The sequence below is a fragment of the Electrophorus electricus genome, chromosome 15 (genome assembly GCF_013358815.1).
Source record: "Electrophorus electricus isolate fEleEle1 chromosome 15, fEleEle1.pri, whole genome shotgun sequence".
Lineage (NCBI taxonomy): Eukaryota > Metazoa > Chordata > Actinopteri > Gymnotiformes > Gymnotidae > Electrophorus > Electrophorus electricus.
The window spans coordinates 7,475,366-7,486,941 of NC_049549.1; positions in this window are offsets into that span (position 1 = coordinate 7,475,366).

An 11,576-nucleotide genomic window follows, 5' to 3' on the forward strand; every position below is an offset into this window, starting at 1 on the left:
CTGGTGGCCTATGGATAGTAATACCTATGAGAATAACTGATTTCATGTTATATTCGGTTAAAGAATTTCATATGAAGAGAAAAACTAACCTATTTTCTGAATGATGCCTATAGCATTGTTTATATATGGTTACTGTACCTCCTTCTCAGCTATTTAAATGAGTTACTGCATCCTGTGGGCATAGCCTCATTACAGTGATGGCTTTAATTGATTTAACTAGTTGATTATGTTGCTAGTTGAAAATGCGTTCCGGGAATGGGTACTGTCAGTGAAGGTGCTTTAATTCACACATTTGGCCACCAGAGGTCCTCATCCCCAGAATTCTAGCAGTCTCTAAGCCATGATCTCACTCACCGGCTCACTCATCATTATCATCACTTCTATATAAAGCCTCAGGGGCTTCAGAAACATTGCAAAGTATTGCCTACAGTCTCTGTGCATACCAAGCTGTTCTCTAATATACCTGCTGTTTTGCCTGTTGATCTCTTGCCTGTTTTTGTGGATTTTGGATTCTTGCCTTGCCCTTACTGTACTGTACTGTTGCCTGTCTCTATTCCTGGTTTGATCTGACCCTCACCCATCTAATCTGTGATTCCTACCTGTGGCCCTTGTTTGGTTTGTCAGTAAAATTGTCTGCACATGGATCCCTCTTCTGTGTCGGGAGTCTAATTCATTACAGGTACAGTCTCAACCTACTCAAAGAAGCTAGGAGACAGTTGGTGAAGCCAACTTTGTTAGAGACTATTTAGCCTGTGCATTGTTTCCTTGCCATGTTACATTGAAATAGGGCCAAAGCATTTTACTCTAGCTGACACAAGCATAATTTACACAATAATATTAATCTTTGTACCCTCAGACTGCAGGATACAAATGTCATTATGCCTGTATAAATAACCAAGCTAGAGAACTTAGGGATAGTTAATATCTTCAGATTTACTATTATGTTCAGCATTCTGGCTCCAGGTATACACCTAACTGTTGATGGTGCCTCTAATAAAGAAGATATTTTAATTTGCTTTATAACAGAATCACCTATTACCAGAGCACTTTCAGCAAACCAGAGCAGAACAAACCTATTGGACATGTGAATTAGTGTTGGAGATGAGTGGTGCTTCCATGGGTAAGCATTAGATTTGGCTTTGCAACTATGCTGCCAAGACTCCACCTATTTGCCCCACTGTGAGGGCTCTACTGCCATAGCTTATGACACACTATCTCTTTAAAGGGCATCAAGAGAAACTTAGAAACACTGCATTTCTCACAGAGAATGTTACCACTGTCACAAGTAATGGAGAAAGAAGAACTAAACATGATTACATACCAAAAGTTCATGGTCTGCCATACTGAAGCAAATTGCTTTGCCAACTCAATGCATTCCAAAACTTATGAAATGTCTCTGAGTATCTATGTCTTGTACATATCATTGATTTCAAACTTGTATGCAGCTATGACTAAAAATTGAACAAACAACTAGAAGATAGTAAAAACTAGAACACCAAGAAAAGCATCATTTTCACAAAGCAACTTCAATTTTGATATGGCACATAAATCAATGCATAGAATTTCTATATTACTACATTTATAAATGCATTGTACTTTCTTAGAAACTAGGAACTTGTCTCTTTCTTGCAGTGTAGCTGGAGCCATATTAAAAGCATTTTCACATTGTCCTGCATACTTGAATCTGCACACAGGAACGATTCTTGCTCGTTTGTGGGAGGAGCTCATTATTGCTTTTACACAGAAGAATTTCATCCAAACCATGGACTGATTGTGCAATTCCACACATCACTTTTCTGGATGCAGATTTGCAAATTGTTAGCCACAAAGTTAATCCATTTTCTTCTTTTTATTGTTTCCTTTGGATAAAACATGCGGGTGGCAGAGAACAGTGCTTTTGGTGATACATGATATTTCACTTCAGGCCAACATGCAACTGAGAGCATTATTTGAAATGCTCTCAGTACATGCACTTGCTCCACAAAAGGTAAGCTTATTACAGTAACCTTACTCTAGTTCTATGAAAGTGTGCTTTTATTAGACAAACACCTTTGCAGAACAGTCATAACATCTGTCTGACTGTCATATGTTTAGCTTACATGAAATACACTGCAATTCTTTTCCTGCCATCAATGGACTTGAAAAGCTAAGTAACATGATGAGTCGAAGCAGTCACTACAAAATGAATCAATTATGCAACCCCAGATTGGAATCGGATAGCTTCCACATTTGCAATGGACTGCAATGGACTGCTTGAAACAAACTCCAAACACCTTCTAAAAGGACCAGAGATAGATTTTCTCTACCACTCACAGACTCAAAACAGCTTTCACAATTGATCAAAATACTGATATCACAGAGCAAGCAATCCTGGTTTCTCAAAAATGATGGATTTCATCTTAGATAACATACTTAACTCTATAGCTAGGATAATAAATTAGCCTGCCATGCTAAGCTAATAGCCTTAAGGCAAGATATCCCATACAAAAACATTTTTATCATGCACTAGTCAATTTTGAGCTTTTGGGCAATTTTGCTTCCACACCATATCTTCTTTCAAACTGCTGGGAAGAAAATGTAAAAAATACACATTTTGATACACATGTTTATTTTTCTACACTTTGTTCATTTGCAGAGATGAAATCACATGATGTGTGGTGAATGCAGATTATTAGAGAACTCAGATATTCCACAGTCATAATTAAATATAGGTAAGCCAATGTAACAGGTACCACCTTAGGCCTTTTTAAAAAGTAACACCACCAGTACTAGACAACATGTTTATTACTTTAATTTAAAAACCATAAAACTAAACACACTGAATGGATAATCTGGTTCTAAGTTTAGGCATAAAGGGCTTCACTGACATTTAACGTGGTCACCATCACACATGTGCATAAATCACTTCATCAGTACAGTTTATGATAACTAAAATATTTCCACAACACACCTAATCAAACCCTACATCACAGAAGAATTCATAGAATCAGGAAACAGTCATAATGGGAACAAACCATAGCAGGAACAAAAACATGACTCAGCCCCCTGCACACAAAATGCTAAACAGATTATCCCACATCATAAATTAAACACAAGATCAACAAACATTAAAGTGCATCATATTTAGACATCATATGACCTTACATCATATTCCATATTTAATGCAATTGCACTCACCCACTTAAAATGTTTTCACTTTTCCCACTGCTTTCTTTCTTTCTTTCAGGATGCAACCTACTCCTAAGTTACATTTAAAACAAATACATCAGCACCTTAAATAAACACGACTCCATACCAGCCCCGGGATCGGGTCACATTAAAAAGAGAACTCCCGAATCACTTACCGCTGCAACACTGCTATTTCCCATGTCTGTTACCAACTACAGCATTTTCCAAACACCATCCACCCACACTTTTACCCTATGCCTTCTTTATACCACTCAGTTCATCGCACTTAAATATATGCGCTCATAATGAACGGGGTTCTCCCCTCCTTAATTACACAGGTTCTGTGCATGCACGTTTCCATCAACCACTCACTTAATCCTATTCCTTTTTCACTATCACACCAAGGTTCTAAATCCAAAAAAAGCAGTCCACAAGGTAAACCAAAACAGTGAGGGAACAGGCAAAAAGGGTCATTTAAAAAAAACAAAAAAACAGGCAGAGATCCAATAAACGAGAACAAACCGACACAATATCAAACGGCTCAAAAACATATCAAGAGTTGATGAGACTTCACAAGTCAAACTGAACAAACTGACAAACTATATACAGATGGTCTGCAGGAGTGGCCTGAGCATCCCCAAGCGCTCCAGACGTGGCCTGTGCATCCCCAAGCGCACCGGACGTGACCTGTGCCCCCCTGAGTGTACCAAGATTTGAAGAGTGGCCATTGCATTTCCTGCCACGGTCTGGGGCATGTAACGCAGGGGCACATTGAGAAAGTGAAGTCCCTGTGCAGTCCTTCAGGCACCTAGTCCTCCCTTCATGTTCCAGGGCCCGACATGGGTACATAGCGTGCCCCCCAAAAAATAAATGGATTCTAGGGAAAGTTGGGCTGAGGGGCAGGATGGGCCTCCGCAAGAACAATAGATGATACCCTAAACTCAGCAGACTCTTTTGTGCCTTTTCTGGCTGGACATAGTCTGAAACACTTCAGTCTCTGTAGCATGGAGCTCTCCTGGAGGCTGAGCAGAGATTGCCTACCATGAACTCTCACCGTATAACAAGGCCCTAGTGTCCACAGATATACATTTGATCCTACTCTCTCCCTTTCTGGACGTATTACGTTCATAAAACCAGTCCAGGGTATCTGCCACTCAATGTGCTGCTAACATTCTGAGTTGTTTCTCTGTAGTCCCGTTAGGAAGTGCAAGGAAGTCAGACGCTTCCTTAATAATGTCCTCTAGATCTTTGCACTGCATTCCTTCTATGGTAACTGCCAACTCAATTATAGGTGAATGTGACAGCATGTTCTGACACTTCCTGGTTTAGCTTCACTGGGAACTTTGGGGCACACAGTAGTGAGTTATAGTACATATAATATAGTAATATAATAGTATATAATAGTAATAATAGTATAATAATAAAATACCATTTCATTCAGTATTTTGTGATCAATTTTACTTTTTACCACAAATGTTTCCTTTAGTATCAGAGTGCATAATATTAAAATGTAGCCTAATTATATATATATATATATATATATATATATATATATATATATATATATATATATATATATATATATATATATATATATATATATATATAAAGGGATTACTTCTGGACAAACCATAGACAGCAGACTAATATATATAAAATATACACACACACATCAAGGCAATGGGGACAATAATGTGTGTGTGCAAGCCTTTGTGTCTTTTCAGCTGAAGACCACACATGCCGTTATTTTAGTTATTACATGTTATCACATTGTTCTACATTGCTGTTCTAGTTTTCTGTTCTTAGAGATGTTCAATGATTCTTGGTAATGATATGATTAGATAGTGTTTGTAAATAGTGTTTTCAAATAGAAATGTATGAATTTTATAATATATATCTTTAAAAAACGTTTTCTCAGAATTAGTTTTTTCTCACACTCTGAGCCAGATATCTTCACTTCAATAGCACTTATACAAACCAAATTTTCCAATTTTATCCATATCTATATTCAGAAGAGTTTTACAGATTGAAGCTTGGTGTTTCAAGCTGAGCCGTACTTGAGGATCGAAGTATTCGAGGTATGGATCAGGCTTTGACTGCTACATAACGACCCACTAAACACTTGTTAGCTAACTGCTGTAATGATAAAACACTCCCATTCACTCGTTACTAATTAAAAGAACCTAAATATATTTGTTAAAATACCTTTCTACAACTCTACTTAGAGTATTAACATTTAAATAGCATTTTGAACAACTCTAAAACAAGGTATTAAAAAAAACTCGTGATAAGTGAAATCCTTAACAGATCATAGATTTAATGTACTTTGTCTAACAGAAACCTGGATCAAGTCAAATGAGTACATGGCTTTAAACAAAGTATATCCTCCTGGCTACAGCTATGTACATTGCCCTTGTCTAACTGCAGCATTGCAGTATTTATACTGACACATTAGGCATAAACCAGAAAGCTGGTTATAATTTCAAATCATTTTAAATTATTTTTACTAGCATAAATGATGTAGCCAGCTGTAACGGTGAGCGGTAAGGAGGTGGACGCAAGTGCAGAGAAGAGTGAGATTTATTAGACACAAATCTAGATTCAGAATCGTTATAATGGTCCAGGGTTATTGAGCCAATACGTAGAGTACGGGAATACATGATAAACAAACAAACACGCGAAGGCAAACAGGGGAAGCAGGCTATAACAGAGACTAGGAAAAACTCAGAGGCTAAGAAATACGAAGGCTAAACACAAAGGGATGGAGTACATTCTTACCTGCATACAGATACGGATTTTCAAAGACACTCACACAGACATTCAGTCATTCAAACACCCAGTGAACAGAAAACAACAAGGGCACAAGACAGGGTTTAAATACATGAACTTAATCAACACTAGAAATGAGAAACTGGTGTGGAAAATCAAAAGCAGGGCAAAAAAAATGAAACTACAGAAAGGAAACCAAGGAAATGAGGAGACAGGTAAACCATGGAAGCTAGAAGGGACCAACCGTGACACCAACAATAAGAAGCCCATCCAGCTTCTTCCATTAATTGGCATCTACAGGTCACAAAGACCCTATTCAGAATTTATTAATGAGTTTACAAATTTCCTCTCTAATCTAGTCACTCTAGTACAAAGAACCATTATAGACGGTGAATTTCAATATTCACTTTGATAGTGCCCAAGACCCTCTGTGATTGGCCTTTAGTTCTATATTAGATTTAGTTGGTTTCACCCAATGTCTAAGAGAACCCCAACACTCTGATGGACATACACTTGGTTTAGTACTGACATACAGTGTAGACATAGAGAACATAGTCATACTACCCCAGTTTGATGCCATCTCAGACCATTCCCTCATTTCAATTGAACTACATATTAGCCTTGTCTTGCTACCACACCAGATGCACGATCATGTCACCAGATGCACGATAATGTCAGCCTTGCATCTAGATATATTGTGAATCTCCCAGACTTCTCTCAACACAAATAGAAAATAACAAAAATAATCCTAGATTACTATTTAATACAATTGCACATATAACTAGGAATAAAACTGACATCAATGCTCAGATTACATCACATAGTAATAATGAGTTCATGAATTTCTTCAGTTAGAAAATTAGAGATAATATTAGGATTATTAACGTGACATCGGGCAGCTACTTAGAGATCAGAACAACCAAGCCAAAAAGGACTCTAGATTCCTTTACACCTATCCAAGAGCCAGAATTAACATCTGATTTGCACTCCTCCACCTGATTACTAGATTCACTGCCCACACACTTTCTTAAGGAAATCCTACCTGAAGTTTAGTATTATTGAGGAATGCATAAAGGATGTCAGACGCTGGATGTTGAGAAACTTTCTCTCACTTAATCCAGGCAAAACAGAAGTGCTTCTATTAGACCCACAGACAGCTAGGTCCTTGCTCTCTAATTACTTAATGAACGTTAATGGTCTCCCAATCACATCTTTAACAGTTAAATATTTTGGAGCTATTATGGATCCCAGTCTCTCGTTCGAAGCTCATGTAAATAGTATTTCTAGGATTGCCTTTCTCCACCTCAGGAACATTGCAAATATTAGAAACATATTCTCCTCACATGATGCAGAAAAGCTTGTCGCCCTTGGTTTGCTCACTGGGAGCTTGGTCTTGGACATTTGTAATGCTGCTTTGTGACAACATTTATTATCAAAAGTGTTATATAAATAAATTTGATCAACGTTACGTTACTATTTTTAGGAAATCCCCACACAATGTTCCTGGTTGCTCCCCACAAAATAACAGACAAAAGAGCCTTGGCATTTCTCTGTGCCATCCAGTTAGGCATGTAGATTCTTCTGTTTTCTGTCAAATGTAGGCATTTTCTGTCTTAATCTTACAAAAACATATTTTGAGAGTTTGTCATGAAAATTGTGCTCATATTGCTGGGAATTGTGTGCAGTATTGTGCAAAAAGTGTCCTAAGTTGTTTGAAATGAGAACCAAGCCTGGTAAAAAGTGTTTACAGTTTTGCATAACTGACATATGCAAAAGACACCTGAGTTAGTGTGAATCACATGTCAGTGTTCAATAACAAAGTGTAAGCAACTAAAAAAAGATGAATCTTTTGGAGAGTAGATCTACAGAGACTGATCTCTGGACATCACTGCTTAAAGCAGGCATTCTAATAACCAGTATTCCTATAGAGACAAAAACACTGAAAAAGCACTGATTCCTTAGTGAACAAGCACATTTCTTGAAAAGGCAGGAAATTAACAGCTGCCACAATACAATTGTTACTGACAAAGTGTTGCATGTGTTCTTAAAATTATACATTAGAACTGTTTGCTGTCATAATAATTAGTCATTGATCATTTACCATTCGTCTGCCATTGTTGCTTTTAGCAAAATGACCTCAATGAACTGAATCAAGAAAGGAAGAAAAAAGAGGGAAAACTTGGACAGCACACTGCTGGCTTTGAGAGATGATGGATTTTGTGTGTGTGTGTGTGTGTGTGTGTGTGTGTGTGTATTGCTGGCATAAAGCCCTGGTTGGCCAGTGTGTCATAAAACATTCTGGATAACATGCTGAATTTTTAGATCCCAGACAAAACAGCTTCATGGGTTTTCTAATTAGCTATTCCTAGAAGATGAGAGAGAGAGAGAGAGAGAGAGAGAGAGAGAGAGAGAGAGAGACAGATAGTGTCTAGACAAATGTATATTTGTATGTCTATTTTGGCATTAGTAGTAAATACTAAATTGGAAAAAACATATTCAGATCAATACTGGAAAAAATGATATATCTGTAATTTATGCCTCCTCTCTCTCTCTCTTGCTCTTTCTGTTTCATATCTGGAAAATCCCCATTTCTTCTTCCCTGTGCTGTTTTTTTGGTGCGGGGGGGGGTGTATTTTTTGTCTCTCACTTTTGTAGCTGTGTTGTGAATGCTCTTACACAGTTAAATTCCCTGCTTAGTTTGAAAAGTGTGTGTAAATTATGTGTTGGTGGGTGTGTGGAGGGAAAGGGACACATTCCTGGAATAGAAAATCAGTAATGCTAAGGCCTGAGAGCATCTGGTTCTGATGGAGACCAGGCTATGATTGTTGCCTTATGGGTAATGCACTTCCTGATGTGCTTCTGGCCCAGATGCTGGCTGCTAAGAGAAAAAAATATCTAAACATTTAAAAGAGAAGTGATAGTAGAGTTTCTGTGGAATTGAAATCTAAACAAGTTTAGTCTTTGTACTGGAAAGAATAACATTATCCCAGCAAGAGCCACAGTAATTTGCTTAAATATGAGAAAGAAGACTGTGGTCAGAATTATCTCTTTTCTGCTCTCTTTTCTCCTCTCTCTCTTCCTACACCCACACTCTCTCAGGTGTGCTGACACAATGATTGCTTGATTTTGGTCCTAAATGAAGAACAGCACTGTGACGTTTGGGATGCCCCGCGACAGCCCAACAAAAAGTCTAAGATATTAGAATTTTTTTGTATTTTCTCACCTAGTCTATGGTGTATTGCTTGATGTTGACCAATAGGATTACAGACTGCTGATCCTATGGCAAAGAGAAAATGTCAAGTCAAACCACATTTTCTTATATAGCGCGTTTTACAACAGTTGTTCTCACAAAGCAGTTTTACAAATGTCCAAGTCCAAGCCCCCAGTGAGCAAGCCAAGATTGACAGTGCCAAGAAAAAACTCCCGTGAGCATGAGGAAGAAACCTTGAGAGGAACCAAAGGGGGGGACCCATCTTCCTCTGGCTGACAACAGAAACTACAATATTAACAATATAAACAATAAGGAGCAGAATAAGTAGTGAAAGAGAGAGAAAAATAAATACATAATAATAATAAAAATGAAAAAAAAAAGTAGTCAATTCTAGTCCAGTTTTCTAGAAGTCTTAATCTGGTCCTGACGTTATGCATGTCAACAACCAATCCTATAAGAGGACACCCATCAAGGGCAATAAAGATGTAGTTAGCTGGGGTGGAGGTGTGGTGGACTACAGTACTGGATATCAGGGGCTGGTGAGAGTAGCTTTGGCAGCTGAGACAGATTGAGGCTCATTAACATCATGACATCAGTGGTAGGTGTACCTCGGCAGAAATAGAAAATAGATTATTAGGCATGTCCAGGTATGAGGGTGTATAAATTAGGGAACTATAATGTGCAGAGATGGACTCTGGCAGATCTAGCTATGGCAGGACAACTAAAAGGATAGAGTCAGAAGGAATCACAGGAACCCTGTAACATCAGCACTTTGATGCTCTCAATTAACAAACTTAAGTGACAAAAGACTTGAAGAGACAGCATCATAACATCCCAGTTTACCATAACTCTCAATGCCCATGAACCCCCAGATCTACACCTTTACCTAAGATGGGAAGAATTTAAATTGTCGGCGTGGTGAAAATGTACAGCCACTTATCTTCCCTGAACTGCTGGATGTCCAAGTGGTGCTCACAAAACAATGTGGGGTTTATAGATAATTGGAACATATTCGAGGGCAAGCCTGGCATTTTAGGGTGGTATGATATCCATCCTACCATGGAGGGTGCTGCTCTCCTTTGCTGTAACAAGCACACCAACAACAGTTTAATTACATACAAACGTGACATTACATGACGAAGCCTGTTGCCCTCCCAACATAAGGCGGGCTAGGAGCCGCCAACAAGAGAGGTCTCTCAGTTCATGAGGGGGAAAAGGCAGAGTCTGTGCTTCTCCCAGGGCAGTCCGGTACACTCCGCACAACAATGTGTTGATGCGACTGTACACACTAAAAAGGCACAAGTACACACAAACAGATGCGCCTATAGACACACATGAAAGGTGCTTCAATGCAGTGCCCACTGGAAGCGCAGTCGCTGGAGGCGTGTCCTTGGTCCCCACTGGACACGCAGAGGGGCACTTCCGCCCTGGCTCCGAATGTGCTACTCCTCATTATGGTCCTCCTTTTGCCAGCTGCCAAAGGAGCGCCCCAGAGGCAGTCCACCTCCTGGGCTTTGGGCAAACCCTTCCAGTATTTCTGGCCTTTCCACTGAAGAGGAAGAATATAGGCTTTATCCTCACTAGCCCAGGTACATAGTTGGCTCCACAACCACCTTCACTGCCGTCCCCTTGGAGCCCCTTGGCTCTCTGTGGTCCTGTATTGATAGCCCTAGCAACCCCCCCCCGCCACCCAAGAAATTCCAGGTGACGTTCTCCTCCTCCTCCAGTGTGGCTGCCAACACCGGTCACGGAATTTCCCCAATATCCAGGGATCCAGGCAGCAGCTTGGGATGTCCTCAAGCACTTCCCTGTAGGAGGTCCATCGAGTGAGTTGGCATCCTGTTGTGGTCAGTCATTCTGTAATGGCCCGCGTACTGCAGGGCAAGGAGCAGGATGTACAGACTCCCTCGACAGGAGACAGGCATTTATTAACATACAGAAAAGACAGCGGCACTCACATATAACGTAAACGGTGAGCATGAATACAAATATGACTAGCATGAACAAAAGCAACATGAACACGAACAATGACCAACAATAATGCACAGACTGACAACAGTTTGGTAAACTGATGTAGGTGCTAAACAACATAGGCATGGTTCCAAAGGAGACACAGTCAACGAAGAACTCCCAGTGCAAGCAGCGGACCATACCATGACGAGTGGAAGGGGAGCATTCCATGACACATTACATATGAGCCACAATATAGTAACCTTGCCTTGCTATCTTACCAGATGCACAATCATGTTAGCCACTGCATCTAGATTTATTGCGAATCTCCCAGACTTATCATTTCTGACTAGGATACCCTCAAACCCCATGGAACTTGATCAAATAACTGAATGCTTAGAATCAGTACTCCACTGCAATTGCCTATCTAACTAGCAATAAAACTGACACCAATGCTCAGATTACAACATCATATAGT